Genomic DNA, 14,919 nt, shown 5'->3' with positions numbered 1-14,919 from the left:
GCATAAGATTGAGTGAATGGACCGCACAAGGTGTCCAAAAGATATGTTGATATCATGATTCAACCAACAAACCAGCTGCTCTACAATTCTTTGCTTTGTTTGTTATGACTTGGACAATGTTTTTTGCACCCACTTGTTCAATGGCCTCGATTAGGATATAAGCAATAAATGACCCATCTTTTACTTTGCCCTCACAATCCACCGCTTTTAGAAACATTGCCCCTTTAGGGGACACTGCAAGGACATTGATCAATGGACAGTTCCTGGAGTCCTTCCAGCCATTTGAAACAATTGTCACCCCTATCTCAATCCATGAGTCCCTTAAGGGCTTCAATTGATCTTCAATCCGTTGGACCTCTTGATCCAACAAGGTGGTGCGCACTTTCTCATATCTGAGGCCACAATACCCTCTTGGAGCTTCATTGGCATCCCTCAACATGTCCTTCCAAAATGGAGAACAGACAATATTAAAGGACAACCCATTTGCATACAAGCATCTTTCGACCTTAATGTCAGCAATTTCTCAGCTCTTATTTTGAAAAGCAGTTTCTAGTGGCCCCTTTCTTTTGTGCAGGAGGGGGATAGATTCAATGTTAGTGTCCGCTGCGGTACTAAAGAAGGGGTGGTCTTGTACTATAACATCTGGGGGGCTTGCACTCCATTTGCTTTTTTACTTTTACTTTTATTGCTATTGTGTTCTATTGCCCTACATCCTCCTCTCTCTTCTATTGCCTTATGCTCTTCAATATATTTTAACACAGTTTCATTTGGTATAGGGGCACCTTTTTTGCTAGGGCATTTCTTGACTCCTCTTCCAGTGTAACCACACCTACCATACGATAATAAGAACTATTTCTTTCTACACCACAACACTAACATCTTCAACGGAATGCACCACCTCCTAGAAGGGGTTTTATAATGTCTACATACTTCTATAGAGGAGAATTAGAGTTGGGTTCCATTCTTTGTTTGGTTTTGCCTATTGATGAAGAGGTAGATGCCATTCCTTTCCCTATGGCAAGAAATTAGATATATGTTCATAATTTATATGCAAGAAAATGATAAATTTTGGAAAAATGGAAAAGAACATATGAAGATTGAAAAAGAAATGGAAAAATGAAAAAACTAGAACAAAAACAATAGCAAATGGAATAAGATCTCACCTTTTCGAGCCATTGCAAGCTTGCAAATGTGTATGAATGGTGCACAAACACTTGAAGAACACCAACAAATCAATCTTCAAACTCCTTGCACAACCGGATGCTTGCTCAAAAACTTATGTGGTCTCCCTTAAGACAAGATAACCTATTTAGAAACATAAAATGACAATGAGAGGCCACAAAAGCAATTCATAACAACTTTTAGGTTTATGGACGCCAAAAAACAATTAAATCTTGCCCAAAAAAAACTTTTCCAGCCATCCGCGGGGCCTAATTTGCTGCGGGTTCAAAAATTTGGAGTTGGTTCACCCAGGGTCGATCCCAGTTCGAACCCATAGTGCAAAAAATGCACCCTGGTCGAACCAAGTTCGAACCGGACCCGAACTTCGAACCGGTTCGAACTTTCTTGGGTGCAGGGGAGGAAGCTACCCATGCAACTTAGCGTTTAACTACATACAGGTTTGCCTTCAAATTTCCATCCCATTATACTTCATGGTGCTTGTGAAACTAGACCTGCGTGATACATTGGATATAGTTGTCATGTACACTGATAAAGGACTTCCTTCTTTCTGTGCTTTTATCTCCAAAAGAATCTTGCCTATAGGTGACCCAATCTGTGAAGAGAAGCACTGTTAGTTTATTCCTTCATGATACACCTCATTAAGGAACAAATGATATGCCACCAGACACATAAAATGAGAAGTTGCATAACAACTTAACCAAGATAGAGCGTACTGGTTTTCCCAATCCCAGAAAAGCATTTTCTTCAACCTTGTGGTTGCCATGGAGACTTATGTATTCTCCGCTTCTAGTTGCAATAATTGATTCTTGTTTGTTCATAACCTCATATAGCTGATTGTTGTCTTCCCCATGATCATTTGAAAATTGCAGATAATAAGCAATTGATTGCTCTTTCTTTACTATCCTTTCTTCAATGGTAACTTTGGATTTTTCCTCTTTTGAGAATGCTCCTACCTTCAGCTCTTTACTCGTCTCATTCATTTCAGTTTCTCCACAAGCATCAATTCCATCTTGGCTAGGCACAGTTTGATTTTCTTGAGTCTGATTGACCTCTAGTAAGCCTTGATCTCCTCTAGTAAGCCTTCTCAGACTTTGATATTCCTGAAATGTTAGTAGATTCTTCATTTTTGATATTTGCTATACCATTCAACAATTTTTAGAAGTAGCAGTTTCATTATCCTCTTCTCCAATTTCTGTAATCATCCCAAGTATTCCACAAGCTAGCTGATTTTAGGCTTTGATACCACTGTAGTACGCTTCCCTATTGTTTTTAATTATATATATATTTGTGATATTTTGGACTACATAGAAGGCTAAGGGGCCTATGTTATTTTTGTTTATTTTGTTGATGATTTAGTTGGAAATAATAATGAACAACAGCAATACAAATTCTGAAACACAAATTACATGCAATATAGGAGCAAAACTATCCAGATTTAGATGCTGTTCAAAATTCAAATTGATTTTTCATCAATGCGAGAGCTACCCAGTTCATTAAAAAGAAAATTTCTTACATATCAAAGCCATACATACCAAAAAGTTGTTGACTCGGAACCATTTCTGTTATAAAATCAGACCTGCAAACTCTGATATCTAGGTACCACACCTGCAATTCTGAGTAGCAATTGGCAATCAAATGATGGAAGAATGTTTGCAGCCCTTAACCATTCAATTTGGTATGATTAAACTCTTCAAAACTTGTGCAATCAGCTTCTATAAATCTGCCACAGCATTGGTTACTGAATGATTTAATTATTCTATTGAACCCATGTGTTGCTTATATGGTAAACAACTTAGATCTCCAAGATTGTAACTTTCAACTGTTAATGTTTTTATAGGTGCAAAAGACATCATTTACCTGTGATGTTTGTGCAGACTCCTTGTTAATGATTCTTTTCTCTCAAGCTCTCTCAGTTCAATTTTGTTGTGCCCTTCTTTCCTTTTCTATGCCTTATGATTTCTATTTTTCTGTTCTTATGGCAAATTCATTCTCTCTCTGCTGTTGTGGATAGCTATTGTCATCTTGAGTTCTTTCTGAAGTGGTGGTTTATGATCGATAGCGTTTTAGTTTCTACAGCTTATCCTCTCTCAATTGTTTTGGTATATGGAGCGCCAAAGGTGAAACACTCTATTCTTACCATTAGTTTCTTCAATGTACTCTCATCGTGTTGTATGTTTCATGGAGCTGTTCGTGCTTATCAACAGTGGTTATGTAGTGATCGTATTACTTTGTTATCCACCTTTGTTGGTTCATCAAATTCTTTGTTGGTTCATATTAAAGGTTCTTAAATAATTAGAGCACGGGTGACTGTTGCGATGGATTGTCTCTCTTGTAACTGTCCTGGAGTGTTTATTATGCTTTGTGTTGTGACTGCTTGGCTACTGCCAGTTTCAAGATTGGGCAGGGTAGAGTATGGTTGGATGATCATTCAAAGAAGGGAATATGAAAAACATTATCATGTGTATGGGAGAACTATTATCAAGCCATCATCAAGTTTTAAAGCAACTGTTCTTGGTTTCACCGTGCAACTTCAAAATTGGTTCTTTTGTTTACTATCACGTTTTGTAAAGAGTGATTATTCTGGAGTATTGGGTGAGACATCAGAGTACATGAATGTAAGTAATCTCTGTAACTGCAGAGAGAGAGAGAGAGAGAGAGAGAGAGAGAGAGAGCTTGCTTTGTGTGCTTTGTATCTATGAGATACTTTAAGTATTGTGTGTTTTGTAATAAGTATAGCAGATTGGCTCGATCTGTTAAAAGGCATATAGCTTGATTGTGAGAATTTGTATTTGGATTTTGAGTATTCAATAAAGGGTCTATATTTCAGGTGTGGATGGGTTTTCCTTTAAGTGGAGGATTTTTCTAGGATAAATAATTGCACAATTGTTTTTTTTCTATTTTTGAGTTTCAGTATATTGTATTTCTAATATTCTGGTTTGAAAAATTAACTTGTTATAAGAGAGGGTCTAAGAAAATGATCCAAAACTTAAAATAACTGATTTATTGTGAAATATATTTTGTTATTGAGGAGATACTTTTAAGTATTGTGTGTTTTGTAATAAGCATAGCAGATTGGCTCGATCTGTTAAAAGGCATATAGCTTGATTGTGAGAATTTGTATTTGGATTTTGAGCATTCAATAAAGGGTCTATGTTTCAGGTGTGGATGGGTTTTCCTTTAAGTGGAGGATTTTTCTAGGATAAATAATTGTTCAATTGTTTTTTTTCTATTTTTGAGTTTCAGTATATTGTATTTCTAATATTCTGATTAGAAAAATTAACTTGGTATCAGAGAGGGTCTAAGGAAATGATCCAGAACTTAAAATAACTGATTTATTGTGTAAAATATTTTGGTATCTAGGAGATACTTAAAGTATTGTGTGTTTTGTAATAAGCATAGCAGATTGGCTCGATCTGTTAAAAGGCATATAGCTTGATTGTGAGAATTTGTATTTGGATTTTGAGCATTCAATAAAGGGTCTATCTTTCAGGTGTGGATGGGTTTTCCTTTAAGTGGAGGGTTTTTCTAGGATAAATAATTGTGCAATTGTTTTTTTTCTATTTTTTGAGTTTCAGTATATTGTATTTCTAATATTCTGGTTAGAAAAATTAACTTGGTATTAGAGAGGGTCTAAGGAAATGATCCAGAACTTAAAATTTTAAGCTTCAAATTATTCTTTGCTCTACTTTCAGTTTTCTTATTTCAACTTCCAACAATGGTGAATGTACTCAAAGTTGAAGACAGGTTGGACGGTGCATCCAATTTTACTTCTTGGAAATTCAGGGGCCTCATTGTTCTTGAAGAGAATGATCTTCTCAACTATGTAAGGTCTGATGTACCTGACCTTCTAATGCTACTCAGAAAGCGCAAAGGAGAAAGAATAATGTGATGGCGAGACATATTTAGATTGACTCTGTTAGGGATCATCTGGTGACTGTTTTATCCAAGTTGAAATTAGCTAAGGAGTTGTTTGAGTGTCTTCAAAATTTGTATGAATTTAACAACACTAGCAGAGCTATAGCCTTGAGACGTCAACTTGTACACATTAAGATGACTAGAGTTGAATCCATTGTTTCTTTCTGGATAAAGATCACATAATAAAAGAATCAACTCAATGCTATTGGAGATTCTATTGAGGACAAAGATCTAGTTATGTTGGCCATTCCTCACTCTTAGGAATCATTCATTCTAGGAATTAGTGGAAGAGTTGAACTAACCAAGTTTTATTTGTTGCAAGTTGATTGCATTCAAGAGGAATGAAGATTGGATGCTAGAGGAAATGAGCAGAAATCATGTCTTTGCGGCCCATACTTCTGATGAGAAAGGAATGAAATAAAGTTTAAAGAGGTTTAGAGATAGGAATTGTGATTCAGCTCCTGAACCTAAGAAGAGGGATCTATCTAGGATTTAGTGCTTCATATGTGACAAGTATGATCACTTTGCGAGAGATTGTTCATCAAGACTCAAGCATCAAGTTTCTGCCACAAATGTTAGAAATGCTTCTTCTTACAGAGAGTCAACTAAAAATTCAAAGGGTTTGTTATTTATTTCAACTCTCTCAAGTAATGTTCCCACTGATAGCAATATGTGGGTCATTGACAACGAAACTTCTTGCTAAATTATAGGTTATTGTGAGCATCTCTCTAATCTGATAGAAAAGGATACCCATTTACAAGTAATTATTGGTGATGATGCTTGTTATTTTGTGAAGTGTGTTGGATTTACATATTTTCATTTAGATTTGAGTATTCCTCTTTGTCTAAGTGATTTGGTCATTCATGGAATCAAGAGAAATCTGATTTCTATTTCAACATTGGAAGATAAAGGATACTTAGTTACATTTTCTGAATGCAAAGTTTTTGTTTGGAAGAACACTAGCATTAAGTCAGCCTGTGTAATTGGTGTTCATTATCAGAGTCTATATAGACTTTCAACTTGTCCTAGTCATGCGTTAGCATATGATTCCATTAGTGCTAGTGCCATTAGTGCTAGTGAGTTGTGACATAAAAGATTTGCAAATCTATATTTCAAAACTCTTTCTTCCATGTAGAAGATGGTCGTTGGTTTTCCAAAGCCAAATCAAGATCACAAGGGTGTTTCAAAAGCCTATGGTGTAGGTACAAACTTTGAAAGTCCTTTTCATAATAGTAAAAGTACAAAAAAAGGAAATCCTAGAGTTGATTCATTATGACTTTTGTGGTTCTATGAATGTTGCTTCATTTAATGGTTTATGGTATTATGTTACTTTCATAGATGACTTCTCTTGTAAGTCATGATTTTATTTTCTAAAACCCAAAGAGTCTAATGAAGTGTTGTCTATGTTTAAAGAGTTCAAACCTCTTGTAGAGAAGTTGTCCAATAAGAGGATCAAAGTATTAAGGTCAATGGGGGTGAATATACTTGGTATAAATCAAAATCTCTATAATGAAGATGAGATTAAGAGGGATTTTTGTGTCCCTTATAATTTTATTTCTAAAACCCAAAGAGTCTAATGAAGTGTTGCCTATGTTTGAAGAGTTCAAACCTCTTATAGAGAAGTTGTCCAATAACAGGATCAAAGTATTAAGGTCTGACAATGGGGGTGAATATACTTGGCATAACTCAAAATCTCTATAATGAAGATGAGATTAAGAGGGAGTTTTGTGTCCCTTATAATTTTAGAAAAAGAAAAACAATATCGCAAAAATAGAAAATAGGTCTATTATTGAGGTAGCAAAAGGCATTATCTATGACCAAGGCCTTAAGTTTTTCTCTAGGCAAATGCTTGTAGGACAATATAATATGTTGAGAATTGAAGTCCACATCAAATTCTATACAATATGACTCCTGATGAAGCATTCACAAGTTCTAAAACCTCTCATCTTAGAATTTTTAGGTATCAAGTTTACATACATGTACCAAAAGATAAAATGGTTAATTTAGAATCGTCAGGCAAGAAGGTTACTTTATTGGTTTCATTAAATTCTCAAAAGCTTATAGGGTCTACATTCTGGGTCAAAAGTAGCTTGAAATTAGGAGAGTTGTTTCTTATGAAGAAGATGTAGCTTGCAAAATAGTTAAAGGGACTAATATTGAAACTGATTGAAAAGATCTCGAGCTTTTGCAAGATATGGATATTGTTGCCCCTAATTCCTCTTCTTAGATTTAGACAGAGACTCTTAAGATAGAATATCTTGCTATAAATTCCATTGCTAGTCCAAGTAATGTTTCTTTTGACAAGAAGACACCTTTGTAGGCAAAACATATTGTGCACAAGGCTGAAAAATTCACAGCCCCACATGACACTTCAAAGAAAGTAAGAGACCTCATAAGTTTGTAGGATATGTTTCTTTGATGAGTCATATTATTGGATCCAAGCCTTCAAATTCAGAGGAGGGTTCAAATCAACAAGTATGGAGGGATGCCATGATGGAAGAGTATCAACCCATTATCAAGAATGGTGTTTGGGACATTGTTCCTAGGCCTAAAGGTAAGTCTCTTATCTCTAATAAATGGTCATTCAAAATTAAACATACAACTAATGGAAGTGTTGAAAAAAATAAAGCTAAATTTGTCTCTAGAGGGTTTTCTCAAAAAAAAGAAAAAGTAGAGGTTATGAGGAGACTTTTTCTCCTTTTGCACACTACACTTATATTAGAACTGTCATTGTTGGTGCAATAGTTAAAGGATGGACATTACATCAGATGGATGTGAAGACAATTTGAACATTATAATTGAAGAAGTATTCGTTGAGTGGCCAGGGGTTTTTGTGATTAATTGGAATGTATCACATGTGTGCAAATTGAAAAGGTTTTGTGTGGCCTTACACAAGATCAACATGCATGGTATGAAATAATTGAACATTATTTATTAAGCTTAGGCTTTCTAAAAATTGATGTAGATCAAAATCTCTATATCGAGGTAATTGATAAAGCTTTAATCTTGGTTCTTTTAGTTGCTGATTTGTTTCTCACTAGAGAGGATTTTCTTATTGCTAAATGTAAGAAAGAGTTAGCTTTTGAATTTGAGATGAAAGGTTTTCTAATCTCATGCACTACTTCCTTGGACTTGAAATATGACAAAGACCAAATGAGATTATCCCAAGTCAAGGAAAATATGCTATTGACATTTTGGAAAGATTTCACATGTGAGTAAAAGTCCATGTTAAAACCTATTCAAGAAAATCTGAAAAAATTACACGAGGCTTTAACCATTTCAGATTTAGTTGATCCCACTAAGTATAGGCAATTATTTGGATCATTAATGTATTCGGTTAATCCTAGGCCTTATATATGTTATGTTGTTAACGCTCTCAGTTAGTTCATCTATGAGCATAGACAAATTCATCTTGTTGCAGCCAAACATATTTTGAGTTATGCACATGATAGAGTAGGATATGTTATGAAAATATACTTCTTGTGAGGTTTGAACTTGTAGGGTTTTACTAATTTAGATTGGGTAGGCTGTGTTCTTGATAGGAAGAGCACTCGTGGTTGTTATTTCAACCTAGTTTAAGATTTCTTGGTGCAATAGGAAATAATCATTTGTAGCTTAGAGTATAGTAGACGCTAAATATGTTGCAGCTTGGGTGGCAACAAGAGAAGTGGTGTGGCCTCTAAATGCTTCTTGCATTATTATTTGGGCTGCCTTTGGAACCTACTATTATTCTTTGTAACAACCAAACCTATGTGAACCTTTTGGTTAATCATGTTTTTCATGAATGAACCAGGCATGTGGAGGTACCATTTGTTAAGAAATACAACTCAAAAGCAAGCAATTGAGCTCAAGTACATTTTCATAGAAGAGAAAACAATGAACATTCTAATCAAGCCACTTCCTAGAGTGATATTTTCTTATTTTTTAGATAAGATTGGTATTGTGGAAATGACACTCTTGTTGAGAAAGTCAACAATTCTTCTTTCATGTTGATTGGTGCATTCTTCTTTGTAAGAGAAGTTTGATGTGTAAGCCCCCGTTAATGCATTCTTCTATGTGAGAGAGAAGTTTGAGGTGTAAGCCCTTATTAATGCATTCTTCTCTATGAGTGAGAAGTTTGAGGTGCAAGCCCTTGCTAATGAGGTGAAACCCTTGACCCACCCTTTGGAAATAGCCATGGTAGATCCATCCTCGAGGAGTAGCCATGGTTGATATCATGTGAGAGACTCCATAAATTAGCCCTTATATTTATTTACCTTCTAGGAGTAGCCATTATGACCATCCTATTGAGATGGTGATATCGCTTGTGAGAGACTTCATGATAAATTTTTGTTATTGACACATATGGGTTAGTAATTGTGTTTTGTCATATTGAGAGACTCCATGACATGAAATATGAATATGATATCTCCTTTTCTAAGAGGGAGTGTTTGTAACAAGCTAACATTCTAAAACTAGGTAACCTTTAAATAAAAGAGATAACATCACAATCTTAACTGAAAGAAAAGAGATAAAGTTAAATCAATTATTCTACTCTTTCATGTGAAATGGAAATATGAGCTAACTATAATTTACATTTCCAAATAATTAGAAACTAATAACCATTTCACTACTAGATTCACATGATATTCAATTATTAACTACCATTTCACTTGCATTTCCTAACCTAAAATCTTGACTTTAGGAAATATTCAAATGCATGGAAGCAACATGTTTATCAAATGAAATGCTGAAAACATGAAAAGGTTACTAGAGAATAAGTGGTTTTTGACACTAAGTTGTACAAGCCTTGGCATTTGGAAGAGAGGAGAAGCATTGCCATGAGCTTAGCCTCTCAACTGCGGACCCTTAATATCCCCACACAATCTCCATTGAGAAATGCCCTCCCTACCCTAGGAGTTAGCTTGGGACACCCTTATCTAGTCACTGAGCATCATGGTGTTAGAGGATCGACTAGTCATCTGTTGAGATTGTAGACACTTTCCAATCAGCCTATCTTACAACTACTAGCATCATGACCTCCACTACTTATGGTGGCAAACATAGCATTAACTACCATGGCCAAGGATTTTGAATGGGCAACTTAGATGGCTGATCATCCAGTGCTTGACTTGATAACAAGACTTAATACACATGATTTCCATGAGCTATCTTTTTATTGTATTTAAATGTTTTTATTGATTATATTCTTCTTTTATTGCAAGATTCTTCCTACTCTCTCCCTTCATCTCAACCATGCTGGTCCTCATTGATGATTGTTTGGGAGGTTCATTACATGATAACTATTTAAAATAAGGTGCTTGTACATCTTCCATCTTCATGCCAATTCTAGCCTATGGCATCATAAGAAGGTTAAGTCTATTCTGAATATTGTTCCTTACATATATAAAGCAACTTTCCCATCTCAAGGATATATAAAATATATCCCTATATAGTTCGATACCTATGAAAGAGGAACATAAGTGCATTCAAATTCCAAACATATCACATGCATAGCCCTTCAGCAATCACATATATACTTCTCTAAGCAAAACATAAATGGAAGGAAAACACATCCAACAGCTCCATTCAATCATGGCTTTTAGTAATACCAAGCAAGGTTGTCTCTAGACAAAAATGATAGTTTAGAATGCATGAAATAAACATGGCCAGTTATGTAGGAATGCAAGACATGACCTAATTCAGAAAATACAATTTTCTGAATATACTTGGAATCGATGTAGAAAGATGCCACCACTTTTGTTAGCAACAATCAATTCTGATCAAGCACTATACACTAGTTTCTTCATAGAATCTGCAATGTTTAACATACTTCAATCAAAATATCAACGTATTGGTTACAAGACTGAGAAGAACTTAGCATGAACAAAGAGAGTTATGTGAAAAATAATAATATATGTAGAGAGCATCCAAGAGGAAATAGAAGCAATATATAAAAACACCATCAAGGAGGTGAGCCAAGAAATCAAGAAGTCCCTTGTGTATGTTGAGTTATGAAATAAAGATTTAGGTGAAAAGAAATATCTAACAGGTCTGCAATTTTATTTTGAACAATGATCAACATAAAGCTTGATGCCTAAGAAGGGTCATGGCAAAAATGGTGGTCACCTAATAGTTAAATGAATACATAAATGACCATGGTCAAGATTGAAAATCTGAAAATAAAGTTGGCAACATCCTCGACACCCATGCCTTAGTATATTAGTGTTGTTCTTATATATTCATGCTTACCTGAGTAGCTTTAAAAAATGTGTGTGTGCATGCATATATACATACATATATATATACACATATACATACACACACACACACGTGTACACATATATATACATACATACATACATGCACACATACATACATGTGTATGTATACACACACACACACACACACACACACACACACACACACACACACACACACACGTATACATACACATACATATACATACACACTAAAAATAAAAAATTTATACATACATACATACATATTTTATACCCGCACATGTATGAGTATAGACAAGATATTACTATACTAAGACATGATAGCATTTGCAAGATATATTGAGATCATCCACATAATTAAGGTAATTTTACTTATATGAGTTTATAGTGTTTTAGCTTAACTAGATAGCTCATGGTCATCTTAGTACTTTCTTGCTTGTCTATCTCGTTAGTCCTTGGTCCAGGTGGTTAGGTTCATATTTGATGGCCTAATCATGGATTTGGGTCTCCCCTTCCTAGCCCTCATTTTGGAAACACTTCCCGTCATCATCATGCTCCTACAAAATGAAAATAATTCTAGGTAATAACATATTCCCAATAATTTGAAGTAATAATAAAATATCACATAATCATTTTCAATTTCTAAACAAGTCATTGTCCAATATCATCATAACAGCTAACTAACATGTCACATGAAACATTAACTAATAACGAAATTTCCAATTCACAAGAATCAAAATATCTCAACAGCTTTATCGATAGATCAATATCACATGAACCATTATTCTCAATAAATTTACCAAACAACTAACTTCACATGAATTTTCCCAGTGGCTAGAAGATTATTTAATGTAGAAAAATTTGGGATGTAACATACCCTCCCCCTTGTGTTTCATTGTCCTCGATGAACTTTGCAACATAACAAAAATACTATTGCTAAACATAAATCTAAACACATATAATTTAGAGATCTTTCATAGTCCAAGCTCTTGGAAAAAAATAAGGAAACTTCTAGAAGATCTCATTGTAGTCTTCCCATGTGGTATTGTCCTCAAAATACTAGTCCTATTGGACCTTGCATTGAGTTATCTACTAGACCTTGCATTGATTTATGTCTCAATTTCACAAGCGATACTTATGCACCTCAAGTATTTTGAGTGGTTCAATATCCACCACCCCTAGGTCTCGAACTTGAAAGAGATTCCAATCAATGACATGCTCATAATGGGTTATATGTTTCTTAAGGTATGATACGTGAAACACATTATGCATTTTGGTAAGGGCTATGGGTAGAACAATTCTATAGGTTACTAGGTTTATGACTTCCAAAACTTCAATGGTCCTACATATCTTGGGGCTAGTTTTGATTTCTTGCCAAACTTGATGGTGCTCTTCTACGACTTAACCTTTAGGAGAACCTTTTCTCCTATTAAGAAATCTCTAGGGATCCTCTTTGCATTTGTGTAGCTATTTTTTCAGTCATTTGCCTCCTTCAGCCTCTAACGGATCTAAACTATCTATTCCTCCATCTCTAGAAGCATCTTAGGCTTGACAATGATTCAGTCCTTGATCCTATTCTAGCTAATTGGAGCTCTACACTTACACCTATATAGAGCTTCAAAGGCACCATCTTAAGTGCAAATCGGTAGGAATTGTTATATACAAATTCCACTAATGGAATATATGTTTTCCATTGGTACTGTCGGTCCATACAATATACCCTTAGGAGGTCTTCTAGCACTTGGTTCACCCTTTCTATTTGACCATCCATTTCAAGGTGATTGGTGGAGATGATATTCAATTTGGCTCCCAAATCTGAGAATAAGGTTTGTAAAAATATGGATGTTATTTTGGGATCTTTTTTCATATATGATCTTTTTGGGAATTTTGCGAAGTCTAAAAATTTCTTCTACAAACTCATGAACAATCTCTGATGCTCCATTTGTTAGATTACCTGGTATGAAATTAGCCATCTTAGTTAACCTATCTAAAACCACTAGGATGGTATTATGTCTATTCAGGGTCATGGGTAACCCTTGAATAAAATCCATGGTAATAATCTATCATTTCTATTTTGGAACTTCATTTGGATGCAATAGCCCTGCTGGATACCAATTCTTTTCCTTGACCCTCTGACACTCGAGGCATCCTGCCACATATTCTAAAATTTCTTTTTCATTCCTTTCCAAAAGTACAAAGGTTTTACATCTGGCAACATTTTGGTCACCCAGGGTGTCCAAAAGAAGGAGCAGTATGAATATCTCTTAAGACCATCCTTCTAATTTCCAGATCCTTGGGTATGCACATCCTACCCTTATATCTCAAAAGCCCATCCTCCTCTAGGTGGTATCCTTCATATCTAGGATCTCTCTGAAGTGCTTAATAGACCTCACTGTAGAAGTTGTCACTCGACAGACACTATAGCACTTGCTTCTTGAGACCAATGTTTACTGTTACCATGGAAGATATATGCCTCCATCATCTTAGAGCATCTACTACTTGATTTTCTTCACATTTGATATAACTAATATTGAAATCATAATCTACTAGAAATTCTAACCATCTTCTTTATCGTGCATTGAGGCTAGGCTGAGTAAATATAGATCATACCGAAGTTCGAAAGGATTTCCAATTAGATAGTGCCTCCACATTTATAGAGCATGCATAATGGATGCTAGCTCTAAGTCATGCAGTGCATAATTATGTTCATAATTTTTCAATTTCCTGGACTCGTAGGCAATAACTTGGTCTTCTTGCTCCTAATCCTTCCCCTGATGCATCCATTACAACCACAAACTGACCTTCTAGATCAAACACTTTAAGTATGGGGGTGGTCATTAACTTTTACTTTAGGTAATCGAAGGTTATTTTTCATTTTTAGTCCAAATGAACTTCTTCCCTTTTCTCTGGAGTGAGGTGATAGGATATGCAATTCTAGAAAAATCTCTAACAAACTTCCTATAAAATTCAACTAAGCCCATGAAGCTCTTGACTTCTATCACATTCTTAGGTATTGGCCAATCTCTGATTGTCTTAATCTTGGTGGGATTTACTACCATCCCTTGAGCTGATGTAATGTGCCTATTGAGATTTTTTTCACCCTTTAGCCCTTTGCAAATAACCGATTAGAGACATTCTTCATGGGCTAAGTTCTATTTTATTTTGGTTAGGAAAAGTTGTGAATTTTCGGGCATTTTCAGGTGGACATAAATATTGTGCATTTTTGGGTGTTGTAGGAGTTGCATCAAATGATTTGGCTTATTGAAGGAACACTCTTTTGCTCATTTGACATTCACTTGTTAGCCCTTTGCAGATAACTGATTAGAGACATTCTTCATGGGCTAAGTTCTATTTTATTTTGGTTAGGAAAAGTTGTGAATTTTCGGGCATTTTCAGGTGGACATAAATATTGTGCATTTTTGGGTGTTGTAGGAGTTGCATCAAATGAGTTGGCTTATTGAAGGAACACTCTTTTGCTCATTTGACATTCACTTGTCAAAACCATTGTGCATTTTTGTGCTTGTGCACAAGTCAAAAATGTAGTGCGTTATCATGCATTATAGGAGTTTATCTTGTCATAGGAGGCCTTTTCTTCTCATTT

This window comes from Cupressus sempervirens, chromosome 7, assembly GCF_028749045.1.
Source record: "Cupressus sempervirens isolate cs-2001-9-10 chromosome 7, ASM2874904v1, whole genome shotgun sequence".
Taxonomy (NCBI): Eukaryota; Viridiplantae; Streptophyta; class Pinopsida; order Cupressales; family Cupressaceae; genus Cupressus; species Cupressus sempervirens.
This window is presented reverse-complemented; position numbering follows the sequence as displayed.